General features: G+C 46.3%; 1 pseudogene; it reads left to right on the forward strand.

The window, feature by feature from the left end:
• The first annotated feature begins 1,864 nt into the window (after nucleotides 1–1,864).
• Nucleotides 1,865–1,982, forward strand: LOC124617386 (annotated as a pseudogene).
• Nucleotides 1,983–12,915: the final 10,933 nt, after the last annotated feature.

A 12,915-nucleotide genomic window follows, 5' to 3' on the forward strand; every position in this document is an offset into this window, starting at 1 on the left:
CGGAATAACAGCACGCTCTTTCTCACGCTCCAACATAGTTACATTACACACCGCCATGTTGCACTCTACAATTCGGAGCCTTCCAGCGGCAGAGGGCTGCAAATTTGTAGACACGTAGAATAAACATATACAATGTTTGTTTTAAATTTTATTTAAAAAGCTTTAAGAATTTTCATTTTGGAGGCTTTACTTTTCAGCGCGCCCTCGTGTACGTATACGAAAATTGTAACTCGACTGCACGTGAACATCCGATATCGTGAAAGCTGCACTGCACCAGTACACCGCTAAATAAAAAAATGTGTGTTTGTTATTTATATAAACGCGAAATGAGGAGCTACAAGTTCTAGAACAAAAGCAAGTACATCCAGCTATTAACAAAACGTAAATACACAATTTGGTTACGGGGATAGCGAAACGAATTGTAATTTTGCGCGCCGGCCGAAGTGGCCGTGCGGTTAAAGGCGCTGCAGTCTGGAACCGCAAGACCTCTACGGTCGCAGGTTCGAATCCTGCCTCGGGCATGGATGTTTGTGATGTCCTTAGGTTAGTTAGGTTTAACTAGTTCTAAGTTCTAGGGGACTAATGACCTCAGCAGTTGAGTCCCATAGTGCTCAGAGCCATTTTTTGATTTTGTAATTTTGCGCAGGTCAGCTGTGGCGTTCAAATTCATTCGACAAGAAAACAATATCGATGAGGGTGTAAATGCATAATGCCAACTGAAAATAGGTGAAAAGTTGAAACACATCATGAAACAGATAAATTTGGATAAAAGTGTATGTTTGCTCTGTTGTTTCAAGTAATTTAACACACGGCCACGGATTTCAACCACTAATATAATCGATAATTCTCATTTATTGGTCCGTTTCAGTTGCACACTTTCTTTGTAATTCTATTACATGAATGGAACCAAGCGAGGTGTCGCAGTGGTTAGCACACTGGACTCGCATTCGGGAAGACGACGGTTCAGACCCGCGTCCGGCCATCCTGATTAAGCTTTTCCGTGATTTCCCTAAATCGCTTCAGGTAAATGCCGGGACGGTTCGTTTGAAAGAGCACGGCTGCATTCCTACCCCATACTTCCCTAATTCCAGGAGACCGATGACCTCGCTGTTTGGTCCCCTCGCCGCGCGGGATTAGCCAAGCGGTGCGAGGCGCTGCAGTCATGGACTGTGCGGCTGGTCCCGGCGCGGGTTCGAGTCCTCCCTTGGGCATGGGTGTTTGTGTTTGTCCTTAGGATAATTCAGGTTAAGTAGTGTGTGAACTTAGGGACTGATGACCTTAGCAGTTAAGTCCCATAAGATTTCACAGACATTTGAACATTTTTTTTTTTTTTTTTGGTACCCTCCCCCGAATCAACTAACCAACCAAAATGTTTCGATCACTATGGATCATCCTTAGATCCAAGTAATTGCATCAGCAACCCGTCTTGTCTACTCAGAACAACATATGAGAGTAGTCTCTTCTTCTGCAGCTCCACGTCCGCTGCCTCTTCCAGTACATTCCATACGTCACTGTACGGGTCGTGACGGAATGTACTTTGAGCCAACATTAGCGACTTTATACGCTACAATATTGGCGTACTGTGAGAATGCAAAATGACTGCAAGTTCCAGAATGCTCCCTACCCTTCTGGTGTCATTCCTTTGACCACTATATGAGATATCCGACGGCGGCAGCAGAGTCTTCGCACAGGCTACTTCAAATAACAATTCCTTAAATTTACCGCACGGCTTTTCGTTTAACAATGTCGCCACTCTTCCGAAGGTTTTCACACTGTCGAATGGTTTCTACCGAAATGTAGTGCGTCTCTGAAGCCGTCTGATACCAGCTGTCATGCATCTTTCATAAAGACTTCAAAGGCCGTAGGAAACGGCCTTGCCACAGTGGATTCACCGGTTCCCGTCAGATCACCGAAGTTAAGCGCTGTCGGGCGTGGCCGGCACTTGGATGGGTGACCATCTTGGCCGCCTTGAACTGTTGCCATTTTACGGGGTGCACTCAGCCTCGTGATGCCAATTGAGGAGCTACTCGACCGAATAGTAGCGGTTCCGGTCAAAGGACACCACCACACTGGGAGAGCGGTGTGCTGACCACACGCCCCTTCTATCCGCATCCTCCACTGAGGATGACACGGCGGTCGTATGGTCCCGATGGGCACTTGTGGCCTGTTGACGAAGTGCTTTTTTTCAAAAGCCGCAGCAGTATTCTGAAATTATGCTCACTAACATTCTGTAACACTGCACTTTCTCGGAAGTCTTCCAACAAATCTAAACGTCCCATTCCCATGCCCTAGTCTTGTTCAGATGCAATACGCACTACAGTACATTCCAGTGGGTACTTCGTACCAGTATTAGAGGGATGTGTTACCTAGCAATAGTCTAGTGCAGCAATCTACAGGGTGGTTATAATTAAACTTTCGCTACTTGAGAGAGCCCCTATGAAAAACAAGTAATCATAGCACAATGAAACTTCGTGGATACATTTGTGATGGCATGCCGCAGACAAATAACGAAGTAACCACTGAAAGAAACACATCTTAGTTTCCACATCAGAGGGTAACTTTTCTTAATTGCGAACCGTGTTTACGGTGCACGTTACAAAAGCTGCTCAATGTCACGACCGTCCACATCCATGACAGCCTGGAACTGCGCTAGAGATAGCACTTCACAACTCTTCGCAGCGCTTTTCGAACCGTGGATAGTGGAATGTTCATCTCTCGTGACACAGCTTATGCAGCATTCCCAACCATGGCAACAGTAACTCCTTCAACAATTTATGGTGCAATTGGCTGTCGGTCTCTCCCAGCAGCAAGTTCCAAATCGCCAGTTAATTTGAATTTCCGAATAATGTTCTTCTAACCCAGCACGGAAAGACGACCTCTCGGTATTCCTTTAATGCGTCGATACGAAGAGCAGCAGCACTATTGCTCCCGTTTTGATAAAACAGCTCTACCAATAAAGCCCTCTTCACCTTGCCCAAACCCATGTTGACTGTCTGCAGCTGTAATGCACACTGATGCTTGTGTTTCAACCATATGTTGTCTCATCAGTAGCGGCGCCTAGCGACAATTCATAACACTAATACTACTAAAATAGCAAATCCTGCAGCTCATAGTCTGGACATCATTTCTATAAATCTGGATATCCATATTGGCTGAAGTAGCGGACGTTTGGTTCTATTAACCCTGTACTATCTTCACTTACCCAGCAGGATGTCAGAAGATTAACGAAATTTTTTTCCATTGATTAGCAGACGTCAACTTCCATGACTAACCGGTGGTAACAGGGTAGGATGACAGATCACTTGTCAAAAGATAGCAGTCTAATTTATTATCTTGAGGCCTCCTAATTACTACAAACATTCACACAGCCGGTTTCAGCATATTGTTATCACCTTCAGATCTGATAAAAATCCATGTATAAGGTCACATGCTTCCAGTCTGACAATACGACAGATTCTTAAAAATGGCTCTGAGCACTATGGGACTTAACTTCTGAGGTCAACTGATAAATCTCTTACATTAGTTGATTTTCAAACAGCTGAGCAAATCTGAACGTACTCAGACATTTCGCTCTTTACCTGTTCTGATCAACACTAAACTGACACACAATATTTTTTAGCCCAACGCAATCTGACTTTCAATAATCCCTACAAAAGAATGACCCTGACTAGCATCAACCTATACCTTTCACAAATCACTTACCTCACAAAAATCTTCGTTACTCAAACTACTGCAATACAGCGAGCGCCACTACTGCCAGCTAAATAAAAGATTCCAACTACTGAAGGCACTAACTACTGATAGGCATAGTTAGCAAATGAAAGATTTTGATAGAGAACAAACAATGTATTTACCTTAATAGTGTTCAAAAGTCATAATAGATATAGCAGTTAATGACATCCATTCTTACAAATGTACTGTTTCTGATAGACACACGTCCAGATCATCCGCTCTCAAAAATCCGCCATCTCACTTCCCCACATCCATCACTGCTAGCGGCTCACCTCCAACTGCGCAACGCTACGCGCTGTTAACATCCAGCTGCCCAACACTACAATAACCAACAACAATGCAAACAGAGCACAGCCAGTGATTTTCATACCGAGCGCTGCGTGGCGTTACCAATAAAAAAACCTATACAGCCTACTTACAGTAGCGCCTAGAACCGCTTGGCCACTCCGGCCGGCGACAGATTCTTAAAAGACAGTAGTGTTATTTGGGTGTCGGAATGAGTTGCATCTATGTAGAAGACAGATTTCAGTATATTAAGACGAACTCTCACTTTTTCCTGTTTCCTCGTATGCTTTGCAGAAAGAAGCTTCTCAGCACATCACAGCGCATCGTAGTTTTTAAAAAATCTTGCTGTCAATAACAGTTTTGGGTTGGCGATTTGTATGGAACTCACCTGAAGAGGTTCTGTTTCACACTCCTGTATTGGATGGGAAATTATCTAGTGTTTGCTTCGCTTCGGATACGCTAGGAGACAACATATGTGGTATTTTTATGATTACCACCATAAAGCTGATACATGCTACTCCTAGTTTGGGTAATATGTCATCATCTGACAAATTCATGAATCTGTTGTGTACCACATGCCTATAATTTTGAAATATATGTCTATTCCGTGCTGTGAAAAAACTCTAAGTACGTATACACTGCAGAGCCAAAGAAACTGGTACACTTGCCTAATATCGTGTAGGGCCCATGCGAGCACGTACAAGTGCCGCAACACGACGTGGCATGGACTCGAATAATGTCTGAAGTGCTGCTGGAGGCAATTGACACCATGAATCCTGCAGGGCTGTCCATAAATCCGTAAGAGTATGACGGGGAGGAGATCTCTTCTGAACAGCACGCTGCAAAGCATCCCAGATATGTTCAATAATGTTCATGTCTGGGGAATTTGGTGGCCAGCGGAACTCTTTAACCTCAGAAGAGTGTTCCTGGAGTCACATTGTAGCAATTCTGAACGCGTGGGGTGTCGCATTGTCCTGCTGGAATTGCCCAAGTCCGACAGAATGCACAATGGACGTGAATGGATACAGGTGATCAGACAGGATGCTTACGTACGTGTCACGTGTCAGAGTCGTAGCTAGACGTATCATGGGTCCCTTATCGCTCCAACTGCACACGCCCACACCATTTAGAGCCTCCACCAGCTAGAACAGTCCCTTGCTGACCTGCAGGGTCCATGGATTGATGAAGTTGTTTCCATACCCGTACATGTTCATCCGCTCGAGACAATTTGAAACGAGACTCGTCCGATCAGGCAACATGTTTCATGAGATCAGCAGTCCAATATCGGTGTTGACAGGCCCAGGCGAGGCATATAGCTTGATGTAGAGCAGCCATCAATGATACACGAGTGGGTCTTCGGCTCCGAAAGCCCATAGCGATGAAGTTGCATTGAACGGTTCGCAAGCTGACACTTGTTGATGGCCCAGCATTGAAATTTGCAGCAGTTTGCTGAAGGGATGCACTTCTGTCACGCTGAACGATTCTCTTCAGCCGTCGTTGGTCCCATTCTTGCAGGATCTTTATCGGCTGCAGCGATGTCAGAGATCTGATGTTTTACTCGATTCCTGATATTCACCGTACACTCTCGAAATGGTCGCATGGGAAAATCCCCACTTCATCGTTACTGTGTGCTGTTTAAAACTGTGTGCTTCTGGCATACAGCAATTTTAAGCTATTCAGATAAAAAGTAAAGTCGTTGGCTAAGAGATCCACTTTAATGGAAAGGACATTAGCACCTTTCTTTGCGAAGTGAGAGAATTGTGTACTGCACTGTATCTGATAAGTGTAGTTGACTGTAATGGGCGTATGTGTTGCGTGGTGTTACGTTTGTGTTGGATAATGATGAGAGAAGGAGGAGGGTGAAACCCCAGCCCATGGCCTACTCCTCTCGAATAGCGTCAAGGGACCATCCGAGCTTAAAGTCCCCATCAGAAGGAGGAATCACCATCAACAGTGTCACATGCCCTGTGGAGAGGTTTGGAATTTAATCCAGGACATTGGCCCAAAGTCTGGTAATCAGGAACATTACACCGCCACCGCCCTTCCCCTTTGCAGTAAAGGCAAAGCGAAAGCAGCCGACAGCACGTGGCGCTTAGTCGAGCGGCGCCCAATGCGCCCGACGTTGCTTAACTTCGGTGATCTGACGACAACCGGTGTTTTGAACGAGGCAAGGCTACTGGCGGTCTTCGGATGACACAAAAGCGCGATGTACATTACTATAAAATGAGTTAGCGCTGCGATAATAGATCAGTTTCCAGTAATAACAGACGACGCCACTTTTCCTCCATAGTTAACGTTAAAACATTCTTCCCGAGAATCCTCGTTGTTGCCAAACCGTTCCGGCTATTATCGTACCGTTTACGGTCTGTGTAAATGCTGCAATTTGAAATGCATTGTGTAGCAGACGTCCCATTATGTGATGTCCATTGTGAATCAACCTAAATTCGGCAAGATTAAAGAAAAGAACATTGATGATAATTTTATGACTACCTTCCAGAAGTATTTATGAGTAGATATTTCACGCGGCTCATCTAAAAGCAGACTTCGCACAACAAGGTAGGCATTCCACATAGTGATGATATGCTGACCAGGGCCAAAGAAAGACTGGTTGTCAGTATACGGAATTGTAGTGATCGTAGTCTTCTATCGCGGCGTCCGAAGTGCGAGTGTCGGCATCTCAGGATTCGAGAAGAAACTCGACACAGAGACGCCTTAGTACGTGACACAACTCTTTAAGGGCGATCGTTAAAGAGGAGACTGTAGAGGGAGCTGTAGACGGCAAAAACTGCAGGGGAAGACAGAGATCGGAATACATACGGTAAATAATTGAGGACGTAGGTCGTAAGTGCTACTCTGAGATGAAGAGGTTGGCACAGGAGAGGAATTCGTTGCGGGCCGCATCAAACCAGTCAGAAGACGACTAAAAAAAAAGAAAGTTGCTGGATGTATTCCACTATCTGTCGTCCTCTACAGTTATTGACATATACAGCTCCCTCTTTACGGAATACCCGAGTTGCCTTGTGCTGCTGTAGAATTTGTAGTACTGGTACCAGGCGATTTTGTGTCTCTATAATACTGTTCCACGTCATGGGAGTTGTGTGCATGTACCAAACGGCTGCGTGGATTCAGTGGAGCAAGGTGGATCGACGGGTAGATGTGAAAATATCGGTACACATACGCATAGAAACGGAATTTTTCGGGACCTCATACCTCGGCCTCTGTCGATGGTAGAAAGGTACAGTCATGTGTCTTTTGGATAGCCCTTGGGATAGGGACCATTTGTATACCCGACCGCAGGATCGTCTTATTACTGTAACTATTCTACAGTACAGGGTCTAACTGAATGTTACACACTTTCTCCAGCTCAGTGAAATGTGGGAAATCGGTTGGTTCTTTTTGCATTGTATGTAGTCTCTGATACGCCTTAAGGGACTTCTGGAGGCACCATTTAATTCATGGGCGGTTCCAGAAAAAACTCGAAAAACATGGTTCTTCGGTATCGAAACAGAGACGCGGTATCAGAGACGGCTAAGCACAGCAAGTGGATGAAATTTTTGGGATATATTCCTAAGATCCCCATCTCGAACAACCGTGAATATTGCATTGATGTCTTCACCCGTTTCCGAGATACGGAAGTTCACAGTTACCCTTCTTGTAAAAGTAAAATACGCATACAATGTCACATGAGAGCCGGCCGAAGTGGCCGTGCGGTTAAAGGCGCTGCAGTCTGGAACCGCAAGACCGCTACGGTCGCAGGTTCGAATCCTGTCTCGGGCATGGATGTTTGTGATGTCCTTAGGTTAGTCAGGTTTAACTAGTTCTAAGTTCTAGGGGACTAATGACCTCAGCAGTTGAGTCCCATAGTGCTCAGAGCCAATTGAACCAATTGTCACATGAGAGGTGAGAATTCATCTTATAAAGTGACGTGACACGTAGCAGGGAAAAGAAGGAAACCAAAGGAAAAATGTTCCCATCAGAGCACAAAAAGGCTGCTTCAAAATACTCTGACTGATAAGTGGGGTGCCAACTGTCTCCTCCTACCTTCCTCAGCACCTCTAGAAATTTTCCCATTAATTTTGGCATGTGAGCATACTCGCGGCTTCTTATGCTGAGAGGAGACAGCGGCAGTGGGAAAGGGAAGGATGAGCGAAGGAGACAACGGCAGCCTGAGGGGAAGAGAGAAACCCTGTAGCAGTGAAACGTAACTGACAGCGACAGAACAGTGAAACGAAGAGAGCAAAGGAGACAGGTCAGTGGGAGAGGATTAAAGAGAAGGATAAAGTGGCCGTGGGCGGAGTCAGTGACAATGAGAGACACAGTCTACGACAATTACAACGAGGAAGAGAGAGATAGCGACAGTAAGACAACAGCAGTGGGAGGGAATGAATGAAGTAGCAGCAGTAAGAGCAAGAGGGAGACAGTGTCAGGGAGAGGAGACAGTAGTAGTAGGATAGAACTAATGAGACGGTGGCTGAGAGACAGTGACAGTTCGAGAGACACAGAGATAACGACAATGAGTCGGGCTGAATAAGTGAGAGTAAGCAACGGGGAGTGAATGGGTGTGAGCGACTTACATTCTTAAAAAAGCGCGAATATTTTCACATGCTAGAATTTTAGGGACATTTTTACAGCTGCTGAGGAAGGTAGCGTGCGGGAGCTGGTAACCTACTTTCCAGCCAGTCTTTAAAAACAGGAGAATATTAGAGTTTTTATGCTAGAATAGGGGAATTTTTCCACTAGTGTCAGAATGGAGCGATGGTGTTTTTGGGGGTGCCCTTGTCTAAACCGCTAATGAAGTGGCCAGATTTGTAGGTGTATCGATGTCTTACGTACAAGGAATGGTGTACCACCCGCAGCAAGGGGGAGAGTTCAAGCATGGAGCGATGCAGATGGTCCGCAGTAATCTTCAGCTAGTTCACTGCTGTCATAATGTCTTCGATTACAACCCCAGACCCCACGGAGGGCCAACTCATTGTACCCCATAGCATAATTTTGCGCTCACCAGGCTGTATCCGTGTCACGGTCCATGTTTCGTGAAGCTATTCGCCTGGATGAGGGGTTGACACCAGGCAGGCATAACAAGAAATGCGACTCATTCGACATGCGACACGTTTCTATTGATGCAAGGTGAAAACTCGGTGATGCTGTGCGCACTGCAGTCATAAGTGACGATGTCATTGCGTCAACACAGGATCACATGGAGATCATGTGATAAGGAGCTCCATGTTCAACAATGACCTCTTGAGCGGTGTGCTCCGAAAAAACGGCATTACCAACAGTTAATTAAAAGTTGAATTATATCATTTTTCAAGGTAACTTGTAAAATCTCACATTTCATACTGGTCCAACGATACCAGAAACCACCAATTTATTTATTTATTTAATCGTATGGCTAGGGCTCCCCGTCAGGCAGACCGTTCGCCGGGTGCCGGTCTTTCAATTTGACGCCACTTCGGCGACCTGCAGTCGATGAGGATGAGAGGATGATGGTGAGGACAGCACAACACCCAGTCCCTGGGCGGAGAAAATTCCCCGAACCAGGCGGGAATCGAACCCGGGCCCAGAGGATTGACAATCTGTCACGCTCACCATTCAGCTACCAGGGGCGGACGGAAACCACCAACCAAGGACTAACTCAGCAAGTTAACTCTAAAAGCCTAACCTAAGAGGCGTGAGGTAATATCACACTTGAAACGTGAATTATACAGAATAATAATGTAAGCAGTAACCAACAAGGCACACCGAATGCTGGCTCGAGCCACATTATTACACTAATTGGAAACGTTCTTCCTCTCTCTCTCTCTCTCTCTCTCTCTCACACACACACACACACACACACACACACACACACACACACGTCTTCCAACATTATAAATGGCGTCAGACAGAAGCACATAACAAGCCCTTAGCACAGTTAACAACTTCAGTCCAGATGGGCATTGCGATACCAAACCCAAAACATGGCATTTTAAGACCCAATGGCTTAACAGTATCAACACGAATCTACCCCAACGTCCCCCCTCCCCCCCCCCCCCCCCCCAAGCACGAAGCAATGATACAAAACAAGGTAGGCAAAGGCACTATGTGCCAACGGTACTGAGTCTGCAATGGCTTCCCAGTAAATAGTGAGCAATAGGGCACACAGTTGCAAAGTAAAACTAGGACAAAGTCGAACACAGGGTGGTGAACCCGTTGAGGCGGTCATTCCCCATCACACGCGGTGCGGAAGCACGCGGCCGGCACTTGTCTCGTTCGCCACCACACGGTCGAACACGCTTCGAGTGCGGGGCAATGTACGAGTGGTTGTGCCATGTGGCTATGGGAAAATCGTTTCTATACTGCTTCGTCACAACGTAGTGGCACTAATGGTCTGGCAAGCGTTTAGAATTTGTTTATAGTTGTCGACTATCTAGGTTTTCTGTGGAGAAAGTATATGCTGTATAGGCCTGCCTAAGATTCACTGTTACCATAGCGACTGAATATGATTATGTATAACGCAAATTAAAGTGGTAGTCGAATACTGAATATACCTGAACGTCACTGATTTAGCGGTGAAACTGTAAGTTTGCTTGGATGAATAACTGATACAACAACTCTCACAGTCAGTCTGCAGCTAAACTCGCTCTGACAATGAGAAATATTTTGGACGGAACAAATGAAAAGATTTATGTTGAAGAACGTGACGACGGATTGTAATTGCCAAGTTTGTTTGTAAGTAACAAACGACTCGTTACGATTGGTAATGTTAACATCACTGACCGGAGAGATGTGCAGTTGCAAGTGCAGCCTATGTGCACACTACACCCGCGAGCAGATCACTCGGATAGGCTATGCAACTGCACTGCTCTAGCTTACAGGGCTCCATACATAGACTACTGGTTTGAAAAACACTCAAGAACTCTACACCACTCAACATGTTTGCTAAAACACCCAATCTTTATTCCATTGTTCTGGTCTGGACTTGACCATGGGCTGCAGAAGACTTTGCCTTTTGTAGGTCAGGAGGAGATGCTGCTTCGTTGCCAGGATGTGGCTTTTAGAGGTAGTGGAGACTAGAACTGGTTCGCAATCCGTTAATGAAACATCTGTGTTTAGAACAGTTCTTCATTTCTTTATTGATTTTAGTACAGAGATGGGATTTGAGCACGCGAGGATTTGTTGCGCTTCGAAGACGTCGGCGGCGGCCGGCTCACCAAGCACTGGGATCAGTATCAGCTACTCCGGTGATGATGATGATGATGTTTGGATTGTGGGGCGCTCAACAGCGCGGTTATCAGCGCCCGTACAAATTCCCAACCTTTGCTCAGTCCAATCTCGCCATTTGAATGAATGATGATGAAATGATGAGGACAATACAAGCATCCAGTCATCTCGAGGCATGTGAAAATCCCTGACCTCGCCGGGAATCGAATCCGGGACCCCGTGCTCGGGAAGCGAAAACGCGACCGCGAGACCACGAGCTGCGGACGTGCTACTCCAGGAGCCAGCACAGCCCACGCCAGTGCGACAGGTAGCCCCCCCCCCTTCCCCGCCCCCCTTCCCCCAGGTGCGTCAGGTGCCGTTCGTCACACCCTATCTAATTCGAGATGACCGTATACCATGCCAGGGTATGCGGTTTTCAAAACGTAACATCCAGCACGGCCAAATTCGAATGCATACGCCCGCGCTGGGCAGTGGTCAGCGACCGAAACTGGGCTGGCCGCAGCCCAGCCTCAAAGTTCCTTGTCCCGCTAGGTAGTTGGCCTCCAGCAAGAGGTAGTCATTTGTAGGGATATCGAACAGTGGCAAGGAAAAAAAGTCATCTGCCTACCATCCCCAGCTCTACCAGTTTCCCTCTGATACGGGAGGTAAGGCCCTTGGTAGATGATTCGATACATCATCTGGCTCTGTAGTAGTCTCCACCTTGTCAGAAGCTGATGAAGGCGTTGGTAGTTGCCATCACTTTACGATACGATACTGTGCAGAGAACTTTGGCAAGCATCTGTGAATATCTGAGTATATCTGAGAACGAGGGTCTGATTTAGAGGGGTATTAATGAGTGTCTGGTGGTCAGTGCTTCTCCAACACCAGCAACCCCATCCTGGACGCCGCAGCCCTGGGCGTCGTCGTTGCGTCACGACGGCTTCATTCATTCAGCTTTTCTTCGTATTCAGCTCCTGAAAGAGCCTAGCCAGGTTGGTAATATTGCCGATCTTCACACTTCAGGGGCGCTGGCTAGCTTCTTCTGCTTCGTCAGCATCCTGAATACTTGTTCTTGCGTTTTGAATACAACTTGTGAAACGGGGTCGGGGTTTCAGGATTACGTTCGGTTCTCTGTGCATAACGTCGTTTTGCTGAGAGTCGCAACAGGAGTTCGTCGCACCTGGAAGAGTAGTGGTGCAACAGCACAGAAAGTCTGGAGCCATTTGGAACTCTTTGGTAAGCTCTGCAGGGTGTAATCATCAGTGAGTGGTTTCATCTGACTAAGACCGATCCGAAGAAATTTGGACTCTCTGCGTAGTCGAACTGAAGTCAGATCTATGTTACATGATACACTACTGGCCATTAAAAATGCTACACCAAGAAGAAATGCAGATGATAAACGGGTATTCATTGGAAAAATATGTTATACTAAAGCTGATATGTGATTACATTTTCAAGCAATTTGGGTGCATAGATCTTGAGAAATCAGTACCCAGAACAACTCTGGCCGTAATAACGGCCTTGATACGCCTGGGCATTGAGTCAAACCGAGCTTGGATGGCGTCTACAGGTATAGCTGCCCATGCATCTTCAACACGATACCACAGTTCATCAAGAGTAGTGACTGGCGTATTGTGTCGAGCCAGTTGCTCGGCCACCATTGGCCAGACGTTTTCAATTGGTGAGATATCTGGCGAATGTGCTGGCTACGGCAGC

The sequence above is a fragment of the Schistocerca americana genome, chromosome 5 (assembly GCF_021461395.2).
Source record: "Schistocerca americana isolate TAMUIC-IGC-003095 chromosome 5, iqSchAmer2.1, whole genome shotgun sequence".
In the NCBI taxonomy this organism is placed as follows: domain Eukaryota; kingdom Metazoa; phylum Arthropoda; class Insecta; order Orthoptera; family Acrididae; genus Schistocerca; species Schistocerca americana.